At 44.6% G+C, this 19222-nt stretch overlaps 1 protein-coding gene and 1 long non-coding RNA gene across 9 annotated transcripts in view; one reads left to right on the top strand and one right to left on the bottom strand.

Moving 5' to 3' along the window:
- Positions 1 to 19222, bottom strand: part of CLUAP1 (clusterin associated protein 1) — a 192270-nt gene that overhangs the window by 130640 nt on the left and 42408 nt on the right. The gene's annotated exons all lie outside the window — the stretch shown is intronic.
- Positions 8229 to 19222, top strand: part of LOC120373594 — a 34486-nt gene continuing 23492 nt past the window's right edge. Inside the window, exon 1 of the long non-coding RNA XR_005585602.1 lies at positions 8229 to 8387. This is a non-coding gene — a long non-coding RNA (uncharacterized LOC120373594). The remainder of the gene's footprint in view (positions 8388 to 19222) is intronic.

The raw sequence follows: 19222 nt of genomic DNA, 5'->3' as shown, positions 1-19222 counted from the left end.
AGTAATTCTTCATGCAGTACTGTATCAAACGCCTTACTGAAATCAAGATATATTAGATCCACCGCATTTCCCTTGTCTAAAAAATCTGTTACTTTCTCAAAGAAGGAGATCAGGTTGGTTTGACACGATATACCTTTCGTAAAACCATGTTGTAATTTGTCCCAATTGCCATTGACCTCAAGGTCCGTAACTACTCTCTCCTTTAATATTTTTTCCATGACTTTACATACTACAGATGTTAAACTAACAGGCCTGTAGTTACCTAGGTCACTTTTTTTCCCCTTCTTGAAAATAGGAACTATATTAGCTAATCTCCAGTCAAACGGTACAACCCCCGAGTTTAGAGATTCGTTAAAAATTATCGCTAACGGGCTTGCAATTTCACTCGCCAATTCCTTTAATATTCTAGGATGAAGATTATCCGGGCCGCCTGATTTACTACCGTTAAGCTGTTCAAGTTTGGCTTCTACCTCAGATACTGTAATTTCCAACCCCGCACCTTCATTCCAATCAGTCACTCTGCCACTATTCCTAAACCCTTCATTAGCCTCATTAAAGACCGAGGCAAAATATTCGTTTAGATATTGTGCCATGCCTAGCTTATCCTTAATCTCCACTCCATTTACAGTTTTAAGCGGTCCCACTTCTTCTTTCTTGGTTTTCTTCCTATTTATATGGCTAAATAACCTTTTACTATTGGTTTTAATTCCCTTCGCAAGGTCCATCTCTACCCGGCTTTTGGCCTTTCTCACTGCATCCCTACACCCTCTGACCTCAATAAGGTAGGTTTCTTTGCTGATCCCTCCCATCTTCCACTCCTTGTACGCTTTCTGTTTTTTCTTAATCACCCCTCTGAGACGCTTGCTCATCCAGCTCGGTCTAAAACTGCTACCTAAGGACCGTTTTCCCTTTCTCGGGATACAGGCCTCTGACAGCTCCTGCAACTTCAACCTGAAATAATCCCAGGCTTCTTCCGCCTTTAGATCCCTAAATATGTTAGTCCAATCCACTTCCCTAACTAGTCGCCTTAATTTAGTAAAGTTAGCCCTTTTGAAATCGTAAACCTTAGTCTCAGATGCAATTTTGTTTATCCTTCCATTTATTTTGAATCGAATTAGCTCATGATCACTCGAGCCAAGGTTGTCCCCTACAACCATTTCCTCAACAAGGTCCTCACTACTCACCAAAACCAAATCTAAAATGGCATCCCCCCTCGTCGGTTCAGCTACTACTTGATGAAGGAATTCATCAGCTATCACGTCTACGAAAAGCTGAGCCCTATTATTATTACTAGCATTTGTTCCCCAATCTATATCCGGGAAGTTAAAGTCTCCCATGATCATACAGTTCCTATTAGTATTTACCTCCTTAAAAACATTAAAGAGTTCTCTATCCATATCCAGGCTAGATCCTGGCGGTCTATAGCACACCCCAATCACTATCCCAGGGGAGGCTCTAGTAGTTTTCTTCCCTAATGTGACCATTGCCCAAACAGACTCCGTATTATCCATTCCATTACTAGTTATTTCATTACAGTTTACCTCAATATTGACATACAATGCTACTCCCCCACCTTTACCTTTGTTTCGGTCTTTCCTAAACAGCACATACCCTTCCATACCTGTACTCCAGTCATGACTACCGTTCCACCATGTTTCGGTTATTCCTACGATATCCGGTTTCAATTCTCGGACCAGGAGCTCCAATTTCTCCATTTTGTTACCTAGGCTTCTCGCATTGGTGAACAAACATCCTAATTTTTGCTGTTTGGCTTCTCTCACCTTTGTTACCCAATTTGGTAGGGACACAGTACCACCAGTATGACCTATTGGTCTAGTATCCATCCCCCCCCTCTTCCTTATGTCCAAACCCTTCCCTCTGGCTATAGCCGTTCTTATCCTGTTGTCCTCCCTCTCAATGTTTAAATTTGGCATGGAGAGTGCCTGGACATCTCCCAACCATCTCCCCCCAATACCTAGTTTAAAGCTCTTTTGATCAGATGAGCCAGCCTCCCTCCTAGAAGTCTATTTCCTTCCCTACTCAGGTTGAGCCCATCCCGTGAGAACAGTTTCTGTCCCCGAAAGCCTCACAGTGCCCATACATCCCAAAGCTCTCCTTATAGCACCACTCCCTGAGCCAACTATTTATCATCACAATCCTGTCACCCCTTTGTCACCCTTCCCTAGGGACAGGTAGAATCCCACTGAAGATCACCTGAGCCTCAATTTCCTTGAGCGTCTTACCCAGCCTGGCATAGTCTCCCTTGATTCTCTCCAGCGAGAATCTAGCCGTGTCATTCGTTCCTACATGAAGGATGATCAACGGGTTCTTACCTGCTCCTTTTAGGATCCTTTTCAACCGCAGGTCCACATCCCGTATTTTAGCGCCCGGTAGACAGCACACCCTTCTGTTCTCCGGATCGGCCCTGGTCACAGGCCTGTCCAACCTTCTCAGTATGGAATCCCCAATCACGTAGACCTGCCTTTGCCTGGTGACAGTGCAGTCTGCTAAACTATCCCCCGTTCCCCCTGGTTGCAAGCTCCTTCCATTCCTATCATCCCTTGTAGTCCCCCTTAAGCCATCCTGCATCCTCCTGGGGCCCAAAGTTGGTGCTGTCTCCATCGATTCCTCCCCTCTTTCTATCGGACTAGCCGCTATTCTCTTCTTCCTTGCCCTCCCACCGTCAACTACCACCTGCTGTACCCCTTCCTCATTCTCCAAACCTTCAAACCTGTTCCTTAGCTCTATTTCTCCTTCACTGGCCCTCCTTTTCCCCTGCCTGCTTCTCACGGTCACATGCTTCCACTGCCCATGTTCCCCATCCAGCATTCCCCCCTCACAGGCCTTAGCCCCTGCTTCCCCCTGTACCTCTGAGCAATCCCCTTCAGCCACAGCTTACCTTTGCTCCATCAGCTGCTCAAGCCCCCTTCTAATCTCTACCAGGGTTTCTATCTGCATCTCTAGACCTAGGATCTTTTCTTCCATCAGCTCTATTAGGCGGCACTTCATGCATACATACCTCTGTTCCGGTGCCCCCACTAGGACCATGGACATACCGCAGCTGCCGCATGCAATCATCCTCATTGTATCCTCTGCTGCTTGGCTCATGGCTGCTGTTGTCTCTGCCTCTATCAGCCTTCTCACTTGGGGAACACAGCACACGCAGCACCGCGCCCCCTGCCCCTTCCGACTCCCCCTGTAAACTCCCACTCAAACTCCCCTGTTAGCAGCCCTGTTTGCCGGCTCCTGTGCCGCTGCCTGGCTGGGCGGCCGCTTTTATAGGCCCCTCCTCAACCTAGCTCCGCCCCCTACTCAGGGCTCGGCTGCCCGCTCAGCAGTCTGCCCCTACGGGCCTCTACAGATAGATACAAGCACTACAAAGACAGATGCAAATACACAAAGACAGATGCAAATACAAATACCTGCTCCTCCAATGGGAACTCCCACTCAAACTCCCCTGTTAGCAGCACTGTTCGCCGGATCCCGTGCCGCTGCTCGCAGCTGTGCCGCTGCCTGGCTGGGCGGCCGCTTTTATAGGCCCCTCCTCAACCTAGCTCCGCCCCCTACTCAGGGCTCGGCTGCCCGCTCAGCAGTCTGCCCCTACGGGCCTCTACAGATAGATACAAGCACTACAAAGACAGATGCAAATACACAAAGACAGATGCAAATACAAATACCTGCTCCTCCAATGGGAACTCCCACTCAAACTCCCCTGTTAGCAGCACTGTTCGCCGGATCCCGTGCCGCTGCTCGCAGCTGTGCCGCTGCCTGGCTGGGCGGCCGCTTTTATAGGCCCATCCTCAGCCTAGCTCCGCCCCCTACTCAGGGCTCGGCTGCTCGCTCAGCAGTCTGCCCCTACGGGCCTCTACAGATAGATACAAGCACTACAAAGACAGATGCAAATACACAAAGACAGATGCAAATACAAATACCTGCTCCTCCAATGGGAACTCCCACTCAAACTCCCCTGTTAGGAGCCCTGTTCGCCGGCTCCCGTGCCGCTACCTGGCTGGTCGGCCGCTTTTATAGGCCCCTCCTCAGCCTAGCTCCGCCCCTACTCAGGGCTCGGCTGCCCGCTCAGCAGTCTGCCCTGTCCACATATCTACAGCTGATCTGTAGCTGTGCTTGCACAGCCTCTTCTACACACAGGCCCAGGAGATCCAATATCTCCTGTCTACTCCAGGACGGAGCACATCTGGAACATGTAGCTGGCATAGTCAGCTGGGCAGTTGCACACAACAACGGAGAGCAGCTAGGTGTGCTTGCCAAGATGGACAATCAGGAAAAGGCATTTCAAAAATACATTCATGGTTTTAAGGGTGGGTGCGCTTCAGGTCTCAGTGACCTGAGGGTTGGGGTTGGACTAGATGACCTCCTGAGGTCCCTTCCAACCCTGAGATTCTATGATTCTATGACCAATGGGCAGGAGAGTTCACAATTGTGACCAGGGTGGTCAGCATCAGGCATTGTGGGACAGTTGCTGGAGGACAGTTAGGGCTGACATAGGTAACAGAGTGTCTACATTTGCACTGCATAGACCTCAGTACCTCAATCATAGCTCAACACTGCTCAGGGTGGTAGTATTACTATGTCAGCATAATGGAGCGCTTACATTGGTTAGAGACAATGTGTAGACACACGCACAACTAGGCTGATGCGAGATGGTTTACACCAACCTAACTCTGTAGTGTAGACCAGGCCTAAGTTTCTTCCACCACAAGACGTTGGTCCAATAAAAGACATTAACTCACCACCTTGTCTCCTTCAAACAGTAAAACAGTTTATCATTCACCAGGAGAAACGAAACAGGCTTCCATTCCCACTGTCCAGGGGGATATTAGAAATAGCAAGGAATTTATTTTTTAAGAACAAAAAATTACCATGTCAGACTCCTTTTAGTAACCCAGGTAGCCACCCACAGAACACGTACATCAGCTTTGGACTAACTGGTAATGTTCAGACAAAACTGTTGATCCTCAGCAATTTAGGTTTCAAACATCTATGAAAATGTAATGCGGTCTCCCCTCCTGCCTCCCTCAATGTCCTTGGCTGCATGAAGTTTCACTCATCCCTTCACTGCAGAAATCCATGCCAGTTTCTACAGTAAGGCTCAATCCTGAAATCAGAGCCACTAGCACAGACTCCTATGCCAAACTGAATCTGTACAAATGCAGAGATCTGCATTTGCAGATCTGATTGCAGGACTGGAAAACAAGAGCATCATTGCAGTTGTTTAAAAAGTCAGCAGGTTTAAAACAGGCAGCTGGTTTAAAACAAATAAAAAGATGATGTTCTTCACGCAGCGCACAGTCAACTTGTGGAACTCCTTACCTGAGGAAGTTGTGAAGGCTAGGACTATAACAGCATTTAAAAGAGAACTGGATAAATTCATGGTGGTTAAGTCTATAAATGGCTATTAGCCAGGTGTCCCTGGCCTCTGTTTGTCAGAGGATGGAGATGGATGGCAGGAGAGAGATCACTTGATCATTGCCTGTTAGGTTCACTCCCTCTGGGGCACCTGGCATTGGCCACTGTCAGTAGACAGGATACTGGGCTAGATGGACTTTTGGTCTGACCCAGTATGGCCGTTCTTATGTTCTTATTTAGGGGAGGAAGGAGAGAAGACCTAAGAATTCAAGTGGATTTTCACAGCTTCTTTATCTGGGAAAAAAGGAACTAAGACCCTGATCCTGCAAACACTTGTGTAATCGCTTTATTTTACTACCACAATTAGTGCCATTGTCTGCAATTGGGACTACTCGCAGTAGTAAAGTTAAGCAAGTGCATAAGTGCTTGAAGAAGGGGGGGGGTCTTATCAGAAATGTCCAGCAATTATATTTTCTAAATGACAAACCCATTGATGTATTTTTAAAAATGGATTTTCAGAACCTTTTTCACATATACCTGCCATTTAGCTCACTAGAGCTATGAATGGTCTTGCCCAGGAAGCTCCAATTCACTGACATTTCTCAGGAGGACGCTCTAACTTGGTGATGCAGACTAGGTCTGAAAGGAAAGCAGATCTCACTGATTTCTCTGGGACTGCCTGAACTGTTGTAAGGTAAATTTTATTTCAAAAACCAAACAAGTTAATTTAACATTGTTAAACCATTATTAAATTAAACAAAGCTTTTAAAGTAAATCTAACTCCTTTGACAGCTCCTATTTTCCCAGGCACACAGACAGCTTGTACTTTCTCTCAGTCCTCCTCCAAATGATGATGGCATCTGCCTCTTTTATTGTTAATTGTTTCTTTATTACTTGGTATTTATGACATTTAGGGCCAGATTTTTAAAACACAGGCTCCCTTCTTGTGCTCATAATTTGCAAATGCATATAACTGCACTTTTAATTATTTGTAGGCACAACTAATGTCATTACCCAATTCTGCGTACATACCAGGTAGTCACACATCACAATGACATCAGCTGTGCCTTCCAAAAAGGTAGGGCAGGCTAAAAATCAGGCCTTGCACGTTTTCTTTTAAAGTGATTTGCTCTTTGCAATTAGTTGTGCTGATCAGCATATACTTCAAAATACACAAGAGTTTTCCTTTAATTTAAATCTTAAAAGAAAAGCTCTCACCAGGGATGAGAGTTATAGAAATAATTATTAAGCTGAGAGGAGGTGGGAAATGGGAACAATTTAGAAATATATCTGATTATTGTAACTGTTAATGAAAAGAAAACACACACATGCTGAACCAGAGGGGTATTCATGAGCAGATTGAGTGTTTACAGCTTACCCTTGCTTCCTGTTCAAGTGCCCAAAAGTTCAATGGCTGTAATGCTGCTCAATAAATACTAATTGGAAATCAGGAAAGCCAAGAGTAAAATTAATTTTGATTAACTAAAGCTGACAATCATTAAAAAAGAATCTACAAAAACCCACAAGAGACTATTAGCAGGTGATTTTAGTCCTATTTGCTTTGAATCACATTTGCAACTATATGGTGATGGCAGAGATTTTAATTCAAAGAGTTTTGGATGTAACTTGTGAAGAGATTTCAAAATCCATGGGCCAGATTCTTAATTATTCTACTACTATACTTGGGATAGGCATGGGGGGACAGGGGAGGTGACTAAGCCACTTTTGGGTTCCCCATATTCTGGGGTTGTACAGGGCCTTCCTGGTCCTCACACATAAGTTAGGGAAACCTCAGGGCTGCTCATGCTTATGTTCTGCTTCCCGTGGCTCCACAGAAAACAGCAGTAGTGCAGTGTGCTTTAGCCATATCCCTGACACACTAGTCTCAACTCACCCCGCTCCAGAGATTAGAAACAGGACCAGTGCAAAGCCCTTGTACTAGCTCTATGCTGGGCTGAAAATTCCTCTGAGCTGGAGGGCTGGGAGGTCCCCTGCACAGGAGACTGTTTCTGCCCACTTTAAGACCTTGTGAATCTTCCAGGGTGATGTAAAAAGGCAACAGCAGAACTGAGAATGAGGCTCTCTATGCTTTAAGCCCTTTTGGTTCAGCTTGGTTAAGCTTAGGCATTACAGCTCACCTGGCCTCAACTGTGTATGTGCTCTGAACACACTGCTGATAAAGTCCCTGGGGGCACCTTACCAATAGACAATAGCATAGCAGATAAAGTGCACAAACTAGCAGCTCCAGGATTGCCAACTCTCGCCATCTGGTCGCGACTCTAGCGATTTTGAGATGTTTTTAACCTATCCATGGAAACACGATGAAAGGCGCCAACTCATGTGTAATGTTACACCCCATATTCTTCGTAGAAATATTGTTATGATATGAATATGGCATAACTAAGATATGCTTTATGCAAAATGGATCATGTGAGGTATCATTGGAAAGGTTATGATTTACTGAATGTGTTTATCCAATTTGTATGCATGTATCATTTCTGTATCTAAAGTTAGGAATATTGTCTATGTAACAATTACAACTGTGCTGGTATGTTCTTGGGAAACGCCCACCAGACAGTAAGCAATCAGCCTTAATGGGCCATCAGGAAAAGACAATGAGTTTTCGAAGATGTGGATCCCCCACCTTCTCAGGAGTTCCTTCCTGGGGACCTTGCAAATAAACCACGTCTCATGGTTGCCCTGACACTGCAAGAACATGTGATACGGTCACCTGGTACAAAATACCACCTTGGATATTGCTGGTACTTTTCCACTAGAAACAAAGGCTTCCCGCCTTATGTAAATTCTATTTAAGGCTGGGAAGCAAGGCAATCTGGGCTCTCCATTTGCCTCCCCACCCGAGAAGGAAGACTGCTGAATGCTCCTGAAGAAACCAAGGAACTAAGCTAGGAGAAGGCAAGGGCTGAGTCCAGACTGAGAACAGTGGTCTAGCCTGTAAAGAGATATCACTGGAACTCTGAGCTGCAGAAACTCTACAACCTGCCTCAACAACATTTAGGGTGAGAAATTACTACGTGTAACCTGTTTCTTTAGTATATTAAGCTTAGTTTGCGTGTTCTGTTTTACTTGCTCAGTAATCTGCTTTGTTCTGTTTGCCATCCCCTATAATCACTTAAAATTTACCTTTTGTAGTTGTTAAACTTATTTCTTGTTTATAACATAATCCAGTTTGTGCAATTCATATGGGGGGGGTGTGGAGAAGCTGTGCCTCTCTCTCTCCACATCGATGGAGAGGGCGATTTTTATGAGCTTGAGCTGCGCAGATTTTTCTATACAGAGCAAGACAATATTATTTTGGGTTTACTCCCCAAAGGGTGTGTGTAAATGAGTGCTTGGTGAATCCCCGAGCTGAATCCTCTCACACAGAGCTGACTTCAGTCTGTGTCTGCAGCTGGGCATGGCCTTACCTGTGTGTGTGTGTGTGCTAGGGATGGCTTGAGGGCCTGGCACAACAAAGACAGGGTGAGGAAGCCCAGGCTAGTGGAACGGGCAGGCTCAGTGAGACCCCAGCACATCAGGTGACACCCCCAAAGTGGGGTACAACCCGTCACATCATGAATGTTCCCTTATTCAAAATGGCCATCATCTCCTACGACTGTAAAAGGGGCTGAAGCCAGAAAGATGCTGCCGTTTCCCTACAGTTTGTCTGCATGAGACCACCACCATTTTCAATAAGACTGAAGCCATGCCTACAGGCAAAATGGCTACGACTCTATGGTTCGGGGGAATAGGCAGGGCACAGGGACTGTGAGGAGCTGGAGAGACATGGTGAAAGGGGCTGGGGAGAGTGGGGGAGCACTGGAGGTTGCAGAGGAATGGGGGAGCAGGAGGTGGGGTCTGGCACAGGGGGAGGCAGAGCAGGGATGGCAGGGTATGGAGCAGGGGAAGGCAGTGCAGGGGTGGGAAGGGAAGTGATGAGGGGTTCCAGAGCAGGGGGAAGCAGTGTAGTGATGGGGGAATTAGGGGCAGGGAATCTATCTTAGCCACTACAGAGAGGAATGCATTTTTGTGGGCATTAACAGTTGACTTTTGAATCTGAAATTCTTCAAACACTGGCTGAGGATAGAGAGAAGTTAAAAAGTCAAAAGACAGACTAACCCGTGCCCCCCATGATTTTTATGGGTTTTTTTGTAATTCATGATTTTTGGGGCCAATCTCATTATTTTTGTGGGTCCGATACATGACTTTTGATCTACTGAGGCTGGCAATACTGCAATTCATTCCAGTAAATACTATTATTCATACTTAAATAGTTAAATAAAGGAAATTAGTACGATCAGAAGCACAGGCTCAGCTTCCACCGGCACCAGCACCAAAAGAGGGTAATTTGGATTAAGAAGGAAGTATGGCCAAGCCACAGAGGTACACTGATTCAGTGCAACCTTGCTTCAGCCTATGACTCTGACATAGCGCTGGTAAAGATGAAAGTTGTCTTCTCTTGGCAGAAGCCCAAGGTGAGGGAGGCAATAGAAATACTGCCTGCCTTCCTTGGCAGTGAAACCCCCCACAAAGCCCCCAACTGCCCTTGCTGGCACAAAGAGGGACTGTGTTCACCTTTCTCATCAGCATAGGTGAATCTGTCACACTCGCTGCATAACCAGGAAGTTAAATAATCAGAAATCTGCCAAGCCAGAAGAATCGTTCTTGCCCAAGTACGACTGGTCTGACAAGTGAGAATTTTTTTTCAGCCAAAAGTCTGAAATCTCGCTTTGGAATCTGGAATAAACTACATCTGGCTGCTATGCTCCAAGTATAGACACCTCAAGTGGAGACAAATTTAGGCTCAATTCTGTTTCCATTTTATCAGAGCAAAATCCCTGCATTTCAGTCACTTCAGGGAATATTGCTCATCCTGAAGTCATTAAAATTCCAGTCTGTCCAAAGAATGTACCAGTCTCAAACTTGCATCACATTGACAGATATTCGCAAGAGTCAAGAAAACCAGTGAGGGAGACTCAGCCACAGTTGATCTCTGCATCAGGAGCCTTGAGGCCATGTCCAGAAGAATCAAATCAGCAGCAACTTTTGTGGAAGAGACAAAGAACTGAGGTCCAGACCATCTGATGCACTTTTTGCAGAAGTCGGGTTGCTAACCCTGGCCAAGTTATTTTACTAATTATGTCTTGCCTTCTTAAAATCCCTCCTAGAGTTTAAACTAGATACAATCTGCTCCATTTTCTGTCCTAAACTGTTGTGTAGTGTTGTGGTGCAGTGTTAACCAGCTGCTGCCTTTTTCTCTAGAGCTGGCTGCATTTCAGTGGTGTGTGGAAGCAATGCAAACCATAATGCAGGAAAGGCACCGTGGGATCCTTCTGCTTGAGAGGTGCAGTACAAATGAAAGTCATAAGTAGTGACACCTCAACATTCGCCAGCTATTTTGAGGAAAAAAACAAGGCAGCTAATAACCACTCAGTTTTTTCTGCAGGTGCTAAAAGCAACAACCCTGCCCTTAGTCTCAAAATGCCCAATTCATTGACACAATACAGACTCTTCATGACAAGGGACAGTAAAACCAACAGATCCAGCCAATGGGGAATTCCTTCCCCGCCCAGTTGAAGGAAAGTCCCCGCAAGGCATAGTACTGAGGTAGCAGTTTTATGCCATTTTCTCTTTTCAGCCATCCCTCCCCCCCCCCATATATAAGATGCATAGATGGAAAAAGTGGACAGTCTAAAGCCACCTTTCCCCTTCTTGGGTCCCACATCAAGCAGAGCTTCGCCACACCTGAGAATCAGCCTATGCTGTTCTCCAGTGGATGTTAATCATTGATACTCTCTGGCTTAATGTCACTCAGCGGGTTTGCCTGCTCCCTGATGGCTGTTGGAGAACATCTGCCTTTTATTTTTAGTATGCCATCTATTCAATTATGTACCAATATCAAACTGTTTGAAAAAGCTTGTGTTAATTCCTGCAACTCCAAATGCAGGATGAGAACAAAAGGAAAAAAAGTGCTATTGTCATCCTCCTGAGTAAACAGCTAAAAAGAGCTCCCTGGCATTGGAAGGTTTGTTTTTTAGCTTATTTACAAGATTAGTAAAAATATAGGAAACATCCAGCACTGCCAGTTGGAACAGTTAGGGAACACAATAAAAACAACCAAAGTAGCACCTAGGTTTTAGCAGTGTGTGAACTGGTCAGATTAGATCAGTGGTTTTCAAACTTTTTTTCTGGCAATCCAGTTGAAGAAAATTGTTGATGCTCGTGACCCAACGGAGCTGGGGATGAGGGGTTTCGGGTGTGGGAGGGGCTCAGGGCTGGGGCAGAGGCTCAGGGTGCGGGAGGGGGTCAGGGCTCTGGGCTGAGGGTGCAGGCTCTTGGGTGGGGCTAGGGATGAAGGGTTTGGGGTGCAGGAGGAGACTCCGGGTTGGGGGGGAGGTCAGGGCTGGGGATTGGGGCATGGGCTTACCTCAGGCAGCTCCTGGTCAGTGGCACAGCGGGGGTGCTAAGGCAGGCTTCCTGCCTGTCCTGGCACTGCGGACTGCGCTGTTCCCTGGAAGCAGCCAGCAGCAGGTCCGTCTCCTAGATGGAGGTGTACAAGCGGCTCCACGTGGCTCTCACCTGCAGGTACTGCCTGCCCCCGCAGCTCCCATTGGCCAGCTCCAGAACAATGGGAGTGCGGAGCTGGTGCTCAGGGCAGGGGCAGCAAACGGATCCCCATGGCCCCCCCGCCTAGGAGCCGGACCTGCTGCTGGCTGCTTCAGGGCACAACAAGGTGTCAGAACAGGTAGGGACTAGCCTGTCATAGCCAGGCAGCACCACTAACAGGACTTTTAACAGCCCAGTCAGCAGTGCTGACCAGAGCCACCGCGACCCAGTGCCTTACATTCCGCGACCTATACTGGGTCACAACCCGCAGTTTGAAAGCCACTGGACTAGATTATCATAATGGTCCTTTCTGGCCTTAAAGTGAGACAATATTACCCAATACGCTTTGCCTTTTGTCACCAAGTTTGGGGGGGACAAGGCCCTGCACCCCTGGCTTTGTGCGATTCACCATGACTCTCAGCCAGCCAGTAAAACAGAAGGTTTATTTAGAAGACAGGAACACAGTTCAAGACAGGTATTGCAGTTACAGACCCCCTCAGTCAGGTCCATCTTGGAGGGCCAGGGGAGGCCATTTTCCCAGCCAGCTCCAAACTGAAAACTCTCCAGCCCTTCCTCTCCCTTTGTCTCTTTCCCGGGCCAGGAGGTTACCTGAGGGTTTTTTTGTTCTTCAACACCTTTAGTTGGCAACTTTCCAGGGGAGGGGCTCAGGCCATTAGTTGCCAGAAGACAGGGCGTTGACCATTCTCTATGCAGACAGGTTCACACTAGCCCCCTAGGCCTGTGCAACAATTACACACCCCTAGACACCTGAGAAACGCATAGGGGAAACTGAGGCACCCACACGGTAGTCAGAGAAAACATTAAGAACATTTCCACTTCATCACACCTTTACATACTCATTTTCTGTGTTTTGGCACAACAATGCATGTTTGTGAGTCACATTGGGTTCTCTCCAATACCATACAGCCAGCATTTAGCTTCCTTTGTGATTTGATCCCAGTACAAGCTCTTTGCAGGCTAGCTAGACTTGATTAGAAGCCAAATCTAGAACCTGGCTAGAGGGATCAGTGTGTTAAGATTATGAGGCCACATTTTTCTCTATGTATCCATGTCCCTAGCCGTCATCCTAACAACAAACATTGCTGCTTGACAGGACAATGCTTGAAAGAGCACAGCATTGGTACTCCGATAAAAATATCCTCTAACCTAACAGGCCTATAACAGTTTGACACTCCCTGTTCTAGAGAAACACTTGAGGTCTCTGGGGCTCAGATCTCACCCTGATATGAGCATCAACTTGTGCCGCTTTCAGTTCATGCTAACCCAAGGAGCAGGATACCAACTCTGGACCTCACCATGTGGCAGCATCCTGTGCTATCACTGGACTAATTTTATACTGCCTGCATGGTTTTTGTAGTTTTAAGTTAATTAGGTCAAAACTAGAAAAAATGCACTTCCCTCTTCAGGCCAAAGAGAAGAAGAGTGAAGTTAAAGTCATACTGCAAATATGAGACGGAAGCAAATGATTATTGTTCAGATTTCTTCCATGGCAATGATAGTTACTGCCCCCCTTTGGGAAGATCAGTGATACAGGAATGGTTCCAGAAAAACAAAGTTGTTGCCAGTTTTGCCTATGGAAAATAAATGCCCCTTATCCTCTCCATAGAGATTTGTACTAAGACTGCTTCAGAGACTGCTGGAGTGGAAGAGGAATGCTAGTTCTTGCTCATTTCCTGCAGAGGAGGGGAAAGTTGGGACGTAGGCATTTTTGTTTTTTCTTCACATACTGTATTTACTTAATCATGTATAATAAGAGTTTCCTCATGTTAAATGGATTTAATTCTCTAGCAAAGTGGAGTAGAATATTGATTTATTTAGCTAAATTTATCAACAACAATTGCATTCCAGAAGAGCAGCAATCTTCAACCAGATGATTAAAAGCTTTGGAAGAGGCTAAGCTGGGATGAATGTATATTACTTGATCATCAAAGTTTAGATCTCTTGAAAAAAACTCTGTCAGAATAGATTACAGTTCCAATCACATGCTCTTTGGATTAACTACTGTATATTTTGCCTATAAATTATATGGTTAGTCTATAGTCCAATTTTAAACCTGAAGACAAGTTCTGTGTAGTTTGAAAGCTTGTACCTTCCACAAACAGAAGTTGGTCCAATAAAAAAAATATTCCCTCACCTACCTTGTCTCTCTCATATCCTCCGAACAAGCACAGCAACAATAACACTGCAAACAATTTTAAATCTCTCCACTAAAAAAATCTTCTGGGCTCAGCTTGGCCACATTCTAGAATCAAGTTCCCTGCTTTAGTTTATAGAACGAAGTGGGGAGAACAGAAGTTCAGTGTCCTCCTTCTCCTGGAACTTGTTCAGACTAAACTGAGCAGAAATAGGGTATCTTATAGACAAACTGAAAAGTTGTCAAGGAGTCACTACAAGATGCAGATTCTGAAGTGAAATCCTTGGAACAATTTTGTGTAACTGACCTTGCTGTTCTTCACTGTAGCTGCAGTTTCCAAGCAGCTCCTTTCTGATTACACCATTCCTAGAGGCCAGTAGGCTCTCAGAGGCCAAAGTGTGAGAGTGAGAAAAGGAAAGAAGCAAATTATGTGCCTGTTATCTCAGAAAGGAAAGATAAATGGTGGAAATAACCAGTCCATTGAGACATTTAAATCAAGTCTAAACAAAATACTAGGAAATATACTGTATGGAACTGGACAGACATCAGGCCAGAGAATTTAGTAAATTCCTCTCCCTAATTGTTATGATTTTATGAACCTAGAAAAAAAGTCAAGTGAAATAGGACAAGTGAAATTCTTCAATTTCTACTTTATTTGCATAAAGTGCTATTCTCGGCCCCAACCACTGCCCCGCTCCCAGCCGCGGCTCCCAGCTCCCGGGGGGGATGAGGCACAGACAGGTTCCATTACACGGAGAGGGGTGCGCCATAAAACATTTGGGGACCACTGTTGTAAACTGATGCTTCCAAAGGGGAGACTCAGTCATGGATACCAGCACAACTGGGAAACAAAGCTATTAAACTGGCAGGCAAGGCGGAGAACAGAATTTAAACAAATGTGTGACACAGTATGAAGTTCTACTGCACCCTCCTATGTGCAGCATCCGCAATCACGGCCTACCCTTCCAGAGCCAATCAATTTCATTTGGAGGGTATGTGATAAATGAGGGGGGTAGCTCCCTTTTATGGACACCCAGCCAGTCAGTAGCCATAGAATCCTCCTTAGCAGCTGTACCCTAATTGCCTTAACTGTGAAGGGTTAAGAGAACCTTAACCTGAGTTGGCACCTGACCAGGGAACCAACGGGGAGGCTGTACCCTTTCAAATTGGAAAAACTGCTGGGAGCAGGGGAGAGGTTTCTTCCTCTCTCAGGCTGGAGAGAGGTGAATGCAGCAACAAGCTGTAAGCTTTAAGCCAGGTATGGGAAACCATCAGCATCATATCTAGAAACTCCTCATTTGGAACCCCAGATATGTAAGTACCACAGGAAAAGTTAAGGCAGATGTGATTAGGAGTCTTTTTGGTTTGTGGATTCCTCTGTGATAACCCCAGGTGCTTTTGTTTTGCTTGTAACCTTTAAGCTGAACCCTAAATTAGTTATTTTTGGTGTTTAATCCCTAAAGCCTGAGTTTTCAGATGTTTCTTTCCTTTTTAATAAAATTTATCTTTTTTTAAAGAATCCTTTGATTCCAAAGTCCTTAGACAAGGGGTTGATCTGTGCTCACATTGCTAGGAAAGGGGGTGAAGAGGCTTGGGGGGATATTTTGCAGAGATAGGGATTCCAAGTGACTCTTACCTGAATATTTGTGAAAAATCACTTAGTGGTGGCAGCAATATATGTCCAAGGCAGAAGACTGTGGCCTTGGAAGAGTTTTAACCCAAACTGGTAGAAGATAAGCTTAGGGGGTCTTTTATGCAAGTCCCCACATCTGTACCCCAGAGTTCAGATTTGGAGGTTATACCCTGACCTGGTACAATTACCCTCAGCGCCAAAATCTCAGCAGAGTCTCTACTGGTACCTTCACAAATGCCCTATATCCAGTTACTACCTGACAAGAGGTGAGGTATTCATATTATATTCATATTACTAATGCTCTGTGAGCCATATTCAGGCTCCAGAATTTTACAAGATTTTTGGCTTTACTGTCATGACTAAAGCTTCTTTACCAGGATGCCGTCTGCTTGGTCTGTTCCACAGTGTGACAGGAGGGCAATAACCTTATTTCTTCCAACACATGGAAAGACACATCTGTCATAATATCTGAATTCCCTATTGCATACAAATGCCAAAGTCATTGGCCAGAGGTTCCTCCTTGAAACCACAAGCAGGGGGTGACTTTAAAGAAGAAAAATGTATGGGGAGCCTTACAAAGGCAAATCACCCAGCTAGACAAAGAAACAAAATTGTTTTCAATATTCCCTTATATTTTAAAACCTCTGGTTAATATGAGAAATAGCATTTTTTTCCTCTGTTGTATAATACAGAGAGTTTCATGAAAGCTTAAGATTCCCTCAGAATAGTGAATGATAAAAAATAATATATTTTTCTATAGTGCCTTTCAGACTCAAAGGTATTCAGAAGCTCTTTGCAGAGCTATGTTAGGAGTGTAAGCAGGTATTGCACATGGAACAATAGCTCACATAAGGACAGTTTAATCTTTTTTTTCTCACTAGTTGATTCAGGCCTCTGACTTGAAAACAGGTCACCAGGCTGATCAGAGTTTTCATTCTCAGCGAGGCTTCACCCGCAGCAACTGGAGTGGCTGCAATACAGTATTCAAGCAATGGGAATATTGTGCAACTCTTTGCACGAGGAAGTCAAACAAAGGCAGTTTGTGTTAATGCGTTTTATTAAAGTTTACTTACAATTTTGACACAGCCCTCTTTCACACCTGTGGTCTGATGTGGGAAGACTAGATAATAATCAAAGGAAACCTCATCCAATAGGTACAGACCAGAGTATGTTATTTAGTGTAGTTAGGAATCTTTTGTACAGTACACAGCTTCAGACAAATATTGTGAGAGACAACAGATGACTGTAAAGACAGCTCCCTTTACAAGTGAGACAGTATGTGTTTAATTGCAGAATCTTTGTAGAATTTTTCCATCCAAGCTAGATGAGTTTTCAAGATAAATCTATAATATTAGTCTACAAGCATTCAGCTGTCTCAACTAGCTGAAAAAATTGCCCTTAAATGTAAACAAGTTTGTCTGAGCAACTGGCTGAACAAGAAGTAGGACTGAGTGGACTTGTAGGCTCTGAAGTTTTACATTGTTTTGTTTTTGAGTGCAGTCATGTAACCAAAAAAATCTACATTTGTAAGTTGCACTTTCACGACAAAGAGATTGCTCTACAGCAGTGTTCCCCACTGCAGTGCCCATGGGCGCCATGGCGCCCGCCGGGGCATCTATGTGCACCCACGTACTGGCCAGCGGACAAGCAGCCGCTGAAATGCGGTGTCACCAAGAGGCATCACCGCCGAAATGCCGCTGATTTTCGGCGGCAACACCTCTTGATGTTGCCGCTTCTCAGCGGCATTTCGGCGGATGCTTGTCCGCCCGCCACGGTCCTCGGTGGCTCGTCGTCCGGTGCCCGCCACCCGGAAAAGGTTGGGGAGCACTGCTCTACTGTACTTGTGTGAGGTGAATTGAAAAATATTATTTCTTTTATCATTTTTACAGTGCAAATATTTGTAAGCAAAAATAATATACACTTTGATTTCAATTACAACACAGAATACAATATATATGAAAATGTAGAAAAACATCCAAAATATTTAATAAATTTCAATTGGTATTCTATTATTTAACAATGCAATTAAAACTGTGATTAATCGTGATTTTTTAAATCATGATTAATTTTTTTTGAGTTAATCGTATGAGTTAACTGATTAATTGACAACCCTAGTTGCTATGAAACACATCAACATATAAAATAGTGTCAACATGTAATTTGGATATGGTTACAAAAACATAAGATTATGGTACAATAGCTGTCTGCCTACAGTTTGCAAGTGAGTTTTTATTATCTGCTTTATTCTGGCCTCCCACTCTAAAAATTTACCAAAAATATTTTAGCTTCAAAATTGGTAGGTTAAGTCTGGGGACTAAATAGAATATTTCTGCAGAATTTGAAGTGAAGTAGATAAATGGTGCCTGAATTATGACATCCTAAAATCAGAGCAGAAGTGTTTCCCAGAGGTCAAAAGTTCTCTCCCTCCCCACACACAACTTTGTAGCCAATACAGAAAGCAAGAGAGAAATAAAATCTTGGTTCACTGGACTCCCACGAGTGGTATCTAGAGCCCAGAACAGACATTTAGAGGATTGAAATTAATTTTTGAATTTGTAACATAGCTAAATACATTGTAGGACTGCTGGGGAAACTAAGTTTTCACTTTAAAAAATCAATCTCTAGCTCTTTCCCTTGCAGAGACAGACATCAAAATACAAGAGCACCAATCAATAGGGGCAAAAAAACCTCTTGAGACAAAAGGCAGGACAGAAGGGAGTCAAAAAGTCTCCTAAGACACATGCTGTTGGAATTCTCCCCAATTCAACCTCAGAGGTCTCCACAGGAAGGGGACATTGCCCCATATCTCAAAAGCCTCATGTTTCCACCTTACTCTCACAAAAAGAGAACTAATATACATTACAATACATCATTGAATCAAATTTGGTTAAATGAAAGTCACTGGGTTTGAGGCCCAACTAAGGGAACATCAGTGGCAACCATATTTTCACTGCAAGTGATGCCCTTTCAATTCTACAGCCTAATCTAACTCCCACTGATTTTTACAGGCGGTTATTGGGGTCCTTATGGTGCTGAAGTCAGCAGAAAGACTCCCATTAGAATCATAGTATCAGCGGGGTAGCCGTGCTAGTCTGTATCCACAAAAACAACGAAGAGTCCCATGGCACCTTAAAGACTAACAGATTTATTTGGACATAAGCTTTCGTGGGTAAAAAACCCACTTCTTCAGATACATACATAAATATATATTGGCACATGAAGAGACGGGAGTTACCTTACAAGTGGAAAACCAATGTTGACAAGACCAATTCAGTCAGGGTGGATGTGGTCCACTCCCAATAATTGATGAGGAGATGTCAACTCCCAGTCCCTATTCAAGCCCAAATTGATGGTGTTAAGTCTGCAGATGAACTGTAGCTCTGCAGTTTCTCTTTGAAGTCTGGTTTTGAAGGTTTTTTTTTGTTGAAGGATGGCTACTTTTAAATCTGTTATTGAGTGTC

The sequence above is a fragment of the Mauremys reevesii genome, linkage group 10 (assembly GCF_016161935.1).
Source record: "Mauremys reevesii isolate NIE-2019 linkage group 10, ASM1616193v1, whole genome shotgun sequence".
Classification (NCBI taxonomy): domain Eukaryota; kingdom Metazoa; phylum Chordata; order Testudines; family Geoemydidae; genus Mauremys; species Mauremys reevesii.
This window is presented reverse-complemented; position numbering and strand designations above follow the sequence as displayed.